The sequence below is a fragment of the Sceloporus undulatus genome, chromosome 3 (assembly GCF_019175285.1).
Source record: "Sceloporus undulatus isolate JIND9_A2432 ecotype Alabama chromosome 3, SceUnd_v1.1, whole genome shotgun sequence".
In the NCBI taxonomy this organism is placed as follows: Eukaryota; Metazoa; Chordata; class Lepidosauria; order Squamata; family Phrynosomatidae; genus Sceloporus; species Sceloporus undulatus.
Window position 1 is genome coordinate 256,261,782 of NC_056524.1, and position 7,722 is coordinate 256,269,503.

Below are 7,722 nucleotides of genomic sequence, written 5' to 3' on the forward strand. Positions count from 1 at the left end.
TCAAGTGGAGAGACAGCTCTTTCATGTAGGTAGCAAAGCAGTCGTACATTATGAAGTAAGGTGCTCAATCCTGGTAGCGCCTTATTCACGTTTCCAATCGAGAGTCCATAACTTTGTGTGCTAATCCATAACAACATTACCAGTTTGACCAGTTCTATCGTATCAGGCATTGGGCTTTTGTAAAGCTAACTGGCCTATTCAAGACCCAATCCTTCTCCAAACACAACATGGAATTGCCACAATACTATATTGTGGCAGGAGAACCCTTGAGCCAAAGTGAGGATTGCATCTCAGCTCAGAAGGAACAGACGTATCTAAAGTGTGGAACAGATTATTCCATCCTGTGTTCATTGAATCCAAAAAATCATGGTCCTCATCCCTAGGAGCCTGGCCTCCACTATAGACCACTGGGTAGGATCCCCGCATGATTCAGAACACCAAAATTCAGATTTCTAAAACTGCTGGCGAAACTGATATTAGACAAGAAAGACTCTTCTGCTAATCCTTCACCTTTGAACACCTGGAAGGCAGTTGAAAAAAGGAAAATAGTAACCATAAAGATGCAACAGCCTGCACGCTACGCTTCTCTTCTTTCTGCTTTCCCCTTTCTGATCATCCAGAACTATTCAAGACCTAAAGAGGGCTTGCAGGCAAAGATACACTCCAGTCAGCATTAAGCACTTGTTCAATTTTTACTGATTGCGTTGACAACTTTTTTCAGTTCTTGAGTCCTATGCTATTTACTGGGGATTAAGTACCCTATTGTCCAATAGTGCTCATCTTTCAGGAGAAAAAGTGCTCAGAGTCCCGAACTTTGGCTGGTATGGCCAATGTATTGTTGTCAAGTGAGACACAAGCTGCTCTGTTAGAGAAGAATATTCTCAAACCACTGGTATTGTTTTTAAGGGTCTGAGGTGAACATGTCTGTACAGGATCAGTCCCAAAATATTTTGTTGCTGTAGGCAATGGACAAATTAGTGGGCCCCTATTACTGTACGAAGGTGACCAGCTGGAACTACTGCCTTTTGTCTGGCAATATGTAAGCCAGCATCTTCCACTGTACTTGGGGGAGGGACAGCAGCCTAGTGGAAGGGATGCAAGACAGATCACGTGCAGACTCAGTCTGTCTTCCAAGTTCTCTTGCTTCTCCTTGCTTCCTAGCTTTCTTTACTGGGGCAGCTGCCTCAAACTGTTCTTATGGTAGAACCTGCCCTGGCACAAAACTGCTTAGCATGGCACAAGTTTTACAAAAAAGACTTACTTGAAAATAACGTTAAAGTGAGTTGCTAATGTTCTTGTGAGTAAAGGACTTCCAGGGAGCTGAACTTGCGTGGTGGTCATATGACCCTTCTTACCTTTGAGAAGTTCCATTTAACCCATGAATACCAGTTCTGGGTTAGATTTTCTGGGGCTTCCCTGAAGATTCTGTTGTGAACTTTGTTTGTACCTTGACCTGGCCCCATGTAGGGACTGTGTTTCCTTTTGACTTGATTTGGGTTTGGCTACTGATGGGAAGGAGGGGGGAACCTTGGACAGAGCTTGGTTTCGCTTTCATTATTGATCCAAATGAGGGCATTCCTTTTTTGACTAAATACTCTGAGGAATGCCCTAGCCAACATGTCCATGGTGGCTTTGGGGAATGATCATGTGCGGGGGGGGGGCTTGGGGGGTTGGAATGCCTCCAATTTCTTTCCTCAGGTCGCCATATAAGTCTGCCGCTTTATAATGGTGTATAATAGCAAGGTAGTGTAGGAGAGTCTTTGTCCTTTGTGTTTGACTTTATTATATTGAAAGAAAGAAGTTAGTGCAACATTGGAGCTTGGTCATAGACTTAGTCTGCTTCTCAGTGTTCACCAAATGTAATTTGATATTAAGTGATTCATTTGATGAAAGCTCTGCTGCCACTGTCTTTCTTTCAGTTAGTCTGCAAAGGGTGCGTAGATTCTCGCTAATACTGTGATTCTACAGCTAACACGCTATATCTTTGAATTGGAAGGTTATTAGTTACAGGGTGATGTTTTCATCGTAGAATAGTATTTTGGTGTATCCAAATCTTCTATAGTTTGTTACATCAAAGGAGTTGGTCATAGACAACATGTTCTTGTGTTTGTTTTGTGTTTTGCCACATCTGGGTGCACAGAGACAAGTAGAAATACGGTAGAGTCTCGATTTCCAACCTTGCGGGGCTTTCACATGTCTGGATTGATCCAGCGTGTGCTGCTCAGTGGATTTTCTTGACATTTGTGCAGGAGGAGTGAACTGGTTTATGACAGTACATATTGTACATACAATGTGCATCAGTGATTTGCTTTGAATTGGTTTAGAGGACGTTTGGTGATTGACATTGGAAATGTGTATTCCTGTGGAACATGTCGCTGCAACGTTGACTTTTTTGTTACGGTGCTCAATATAACTTGCAATATGTTTGTGAATTGCATAGTGGATTTGCAAGGCTGGTTCTTGGACCCTCCGGATATGCCAACATTTTGGGCTGGTATGGGGCCAACTATGCAGCCCGCCCATTGGATGTCTGATTGAGGACTGACTGTATAGATGGAAAACATTAAGGACATTCTTCCTACATCTTGGAAGTGTGGCTTGTGTGTACTTGTGTCCTGATGGAAGTTCTTTGTGTCAATGATCCTTTGTGTGCTGTCGCTCCTCCGAGTTTCCTTACATGAGGCTGTAAAGCACAGTCAAGCAAAGACAGGTAGAAAAAAGAAGATGCTGGATGTCCACACCATATGGTCAGGAGCCCTGACTGGATTGCATGACTCTGTGGTCCGACACCATTTGTGTGCAGCGGATTGGTCCCATTTCTCAATGTTCAACCCCAACCCAGACAAAGATAGGGCCAGCCTGACAAAAGACACAGGCCCAGAGCACTGAATTACCAGCTTGACTTTGCCTGGTGATCACCACCTGGCCCAGGAGTGGACAGCGACAGCAAAATACCTCTCCACACTCAGGCAGTGATGTTGAGGATAGTGGCCATAGGTACAAACTTTCCACTGACAAACTGAAAACAGCTTGCAGGAGTCCCAAAGTTCCAGGGCCGGTACTGCCAGAGGCGGAAGAGATCCAGAGGCATACAGAGAAAAATCAGAGGTCCGAGAAAGCCATGCTGGAAGGTACAGGTTGGTAGTTTGTCCTCATATCCCGGAACTTGGAACCCACCGCATGGTCATCATGTTGCCTAAGATCCCAATAAGAAAGAGGGGACGCAGGTGATGGTGATACCAGTGAGCAGAGGTGCGGGAAATAGGTGCCAGCGGGTACTCAGGCCATGTGCCATTGTCATAATCCCTGACCGTTGGATGGTGCTCTTGTTGTTGTTGCATCCAAGAACTTGAGGACTCTCTGATGGCTTCTGTGATATGGAGGGACTGTGTCAGCTGTTTATCATGGCTGGGAAGGACAGGTGGCATCAACAGTAGGAGCAAAGTGTTGTTGGACCTCCAGAGTGCTCTGCATGAAAACAAACCAACAAGAATCCAAACCCAGTGAACAAATCAGGAGGGAAAAGAAGAGGAGTAGACAGCTGACGCTGAGCTACTAAACTGCTTCCTGGACTCTGAGTGGCTTTCTGAGGAAACTGCATGTGCAGTTAATGAACTAAGTCACCTGGAACATCAAGAGACCATGGCGACCCCCCTGTTTCGCATCTGTGGTTGGTAATACGGTTAGAATTAATGATAGCCGTTCACATGTGCATTTCATCACTGGAGCCTAATTGGTGATGCCAGCCGGCTCCCTTGAAATAAATTGCCAGAGGTATGATGCGGTGGGGCCTTCACATCCCCATCCATCTACAAGTGATAAAGTGCATGTGGGAAGCAGGGCTGTGGAATCAAACACTCGGAAGACCCAACCTTTCCTCCAAGGCAAGCCTCCCATCCAAACTGCATCCCTCCAGCAAGCAACCCAAAGATCAGTTATTACAGGAGCGAGAAAGCTTTTTGTGATAACTGTCACAAAGATAGCTCAAGCATGCAGCCATGGCTGCAGTGGACAAGGTTAGTGGATCCCCCGTTGGGTTTTATTCCCAGATAGGTACAGCGTCTAAACACTACAGAATGAGGACTGATACCACTCCCAGTAATTCCCACTCTGTGATTACCTGGAAATTCAAGACCCACTGTGACGCTCTGTGGTAATGTATTGCAGTTTCCCCCTCTAGGTCCTTCCAAGTGACTGCCATTCCCATCATCCCAGCCAGCACAGCTGGTGATGAGATGGGTTCCAGGTCAACACCTCTAGAAAGACCAGAGTTCAGAGCCTGTTCAGCTCACTGCCAAAAAATTGAATGAGACAGACTGTTCTCTCCCAGACCTAACCCAACATCCACAGGTTGTTGGGAGGAGCACACCATGTGAACTTCTTGAAGAAGAAAAAAGGTAAACTACATGCTACAGATAAGCTGCACAGAAATAGCTGCATGCACTGCTTTGTTTATTATTGGATTTTTGTACTGCCGTTTTCCCCAAAGGGATTCAAAGTGCTTCAAAACTCTTTCACCGGCATCCCAGGTGGCACAAGCCTTGGAGAAGCAATGAGGTGGGATTCACAACTGAAACACCCACCTTCTATAAAGTTGTATGGAATCCCTTGCAACTTACAGTGACCCTTGTATACGCTGGGTTTGGTTCCAAGATCCCCCGTGTTAACAAAATCCGTTGTATGCTCAGTCCCATTAGTATAATGACATAGCAAAATGGTTGTCCCTAATAAAAAAGGAACCAAGGTAATTTACAACTTTTTGGAACATTTTCAAACTGTGTATGCTTGAATCCGTCGTATAAAAAATCCGTGTATAAGAAGGGCCGACTGTATATACATGTATTGAGATGTGAAACCAGAGAGCCGGGAGAGGATTTTTGCTACTCTACCGCTATCCCTCCCTGTTGGATGCATGGCAGGCATCAGTAAAACAAGCGGATCAGTTCAGAATAAAATACTCTCTCTCTCTCTTACACACCCACGCACACACCCACAACACGAAGTAATGTGTCTTGCAGTCCACCAGTGCATGCAAATCAGCTGTTATCTGCATATTTTTGTTGTTAATGCGCCATTTCTGACATGGCAAACTTAAGGCCATGAAGATTTGTCCAGAGGGGTTTGCCTTTGCTTTTCTGAGGCTGAGAGAGTGTGACTGCCAGTGGATTTCCATAGCCAAGCAGGGATTCCACATCTGGTCTCCAGAGTCATAGTCCACTGCTCAAGCCCCTTTACCACACTGTGAGGAAGCCCATGGATCTCACTGCCACATATCCCTGCGACAGGTGAGGGTCGCGATGTAGAGATTGCCCAAGTCCAAGCATGGCTTACATTGGCCAGTGCTGTCAGTGTGGCCTAGAGGTTTGAGTGTTGGATTGGGGACTCTGGAGACCAGGATTTGATTCCCTGCTTGACCATGAAACTCACTAGGAGACCTTGAGCAAGTCACACTCTCTCAGCCTCAGGGGAAGGAATGGCAACCTCCCCTTAACACATCTTGCCAAGAAAACCCCAGGAGATAGGTTTGCCTTTGGGTCGCCACAATGTTTGAAGGCAAACAAACAAAAAATCGTTCCCTCGACTGGCAGTGGCTCTCCAAAGTCTTTGGCCTGATTCCCTAAAGATCTTTGGCTTTACTGGGTGGCCTTCCATCCAAGTACAAACCAGGACTAACCCTGCTTAGTTTTGGAATTTAGACCAGATGGATGCACTGAAGCTGGGTTTTGGGTCCTTTTGATGACAGACTTAAACTGCCAGTGGACAGTTCCTCTTTGATCTCTCTCCTCCAGTTGTTGCTGTTGCTTTCTATAAAGGTCTTTGTTTAGAGTGGGGAGATTAAAAAGGCCTTTTTCTTTCTTTCTTTCTTTCTGGGGTGAAGGGCCCCATCCCACACAAAGCAAATGGGAAATGTTCCCCGCCACCACCTTTCTACCTTGTGGCTACGTGCCTCCAAGTTGTTTTGGGGTCGAGAAAGTGTGACTAGCCAAGGTCATCCGATGGTTTCCACAGCCCAGGGAGGGATAAAACCCTGATCTCCAGAGTCGCCATCCACACTGGAGAAATATGCGGTTTGCAACCACTTAACTGCATGGTAAGGCTATAGCATTGTGTGGGTTTGTGGTTTGTTGTGGCCTAGAGCTTTGCTTTGTGCAATGGTTTGACTCCTCTCTGGGCTGTGGAACAAACTACAAATCCTGGGTTTGACCCCTCTCTCGGCGGTGGAACAAACTACAAATCCCAGGTTTGGATTCCTTTATGGGCTGTGGAAGAACTACAGTTCCTAGGGTTTGAGTCCTCCCTATCCTTGAGCCATGTCCCTTTGAAGTAGTGGTTTCAAACCGCATCATTTCTCCAGTGCGGTGCTCCAAGCACTGCGCCCCTTTGCTCAGGCTTCGACCCACTGTCAGTAGATCCCTTCTCTCTTTTCCTCCCGCGACATCCCTGGCTGGGGATCGGTTAGCCTGGCAGCCTTGGGATCCGGTGATCTACTTTCTGGTTGGCCCCAGCACAGATCCTCCGGGCCGGATCGGGTCAGGGCAAAGAAGGCTCGAGAGGATCCGAAGGGAGGGGATCAAGCCGGTCAAACTACGTCCTGCAACTTCGCAGGGCTTCTGCCAACACCTCAAGGGCGCCTCTGAGCATGGACAGAGTGCCGCCGCCTCCTCCTCCTGTCTCATCCAGACTTTCCAGGGAAAACCTACAGCGAGGAGAAGATGGAGGGAGTCCAAAAAGAAAAGGAAAAGAAAACATTTTTTTTAAAGTGTCATTGGATCGACCCTTTGGCTGGAAAGCAGGATCCCCTGGGCGCCCTGGGTGGAACCCTCGCCCGCAGAGGGGGGTGGCTCGATCTCCCTCGGGGCTGCATCCTCTTCTCCGTCCGCCCGCCCTCTTGAACCCCTGAAGGTGGAGGATGGAGGATGAGGATCCCCGGATCTCTCTGGATCTCCCGCGAAGGATCGGGAAGCTTCGGTGGGGATCCTGCGACCTGGAGGCGTCCCTGCGAGGAAGTGCCCCTTCTGGCCTGATCCGGGTCGATGTCGGTTTTTATCCTCAGGGATCCCCTGCGCCTCAGCGGCTGAGGGAACGCCCCTCCTCAGCCAGAAGAGGCCCCTTTTATGAGTGTCCTGAGAGGGAGGGAGAGATGCCTATCTATCTGTCTATCTGAATAAATTTTCCCTTCTTTTTCCCTTTTAAATATAACTATACAATTGGAACTGGATAGGTGTGGTGTGTGTGTGTGTGTGTGTGGTTTATTCTACATGTATGAATAAATTCTTCTTACTACTTTCCCCCTTGTTTAAATATCACTATACAGCTGGAACTGGGGAGGTTAACCAGTTCATTGCATGAGAATCAAAAAAGGCTTGGATAAAGAAGGGGAGTTATTCACTCACGATTACTTGTGCAGTAAAATGGTCTCCTTAGATAATCATGTATTAATCTGGTTACGAGTAAAAGACTGGTTTATAGATGAGATACGATTTATCGTCTGTATATTTGTGTTGTTGTGTCTGTAAAGACAACGTAAGGGATAAAAACCGAAAATTGAAAGCATATAGTCAGTGTATTATGGTGATAAAACATGGATACATAATTGATAAGATGACATACAATTGTTTTGATCCCACATTACACTATAATAATGTATAATATAACGCGGTTGTAGATTGAAACAATTAGAATCAAGAAAGAAGACTAACTAGATTCAGGAATTACAGATAA

At 46.4% G+C, this 7,722-nt stretch overlaps 1 pseudogene; it reads right to left on the bottom strand.

The window, feature by feature from the left end:
* Positions 1-2,673: 2,673 nt before the first annotated feature.
* Positions 2,674-3,428, bottom strand: LOC121925987 (annotated as a pseudogene).
* Positions 3,429-7,722: the final 4,294 nt, after the last annotated feature.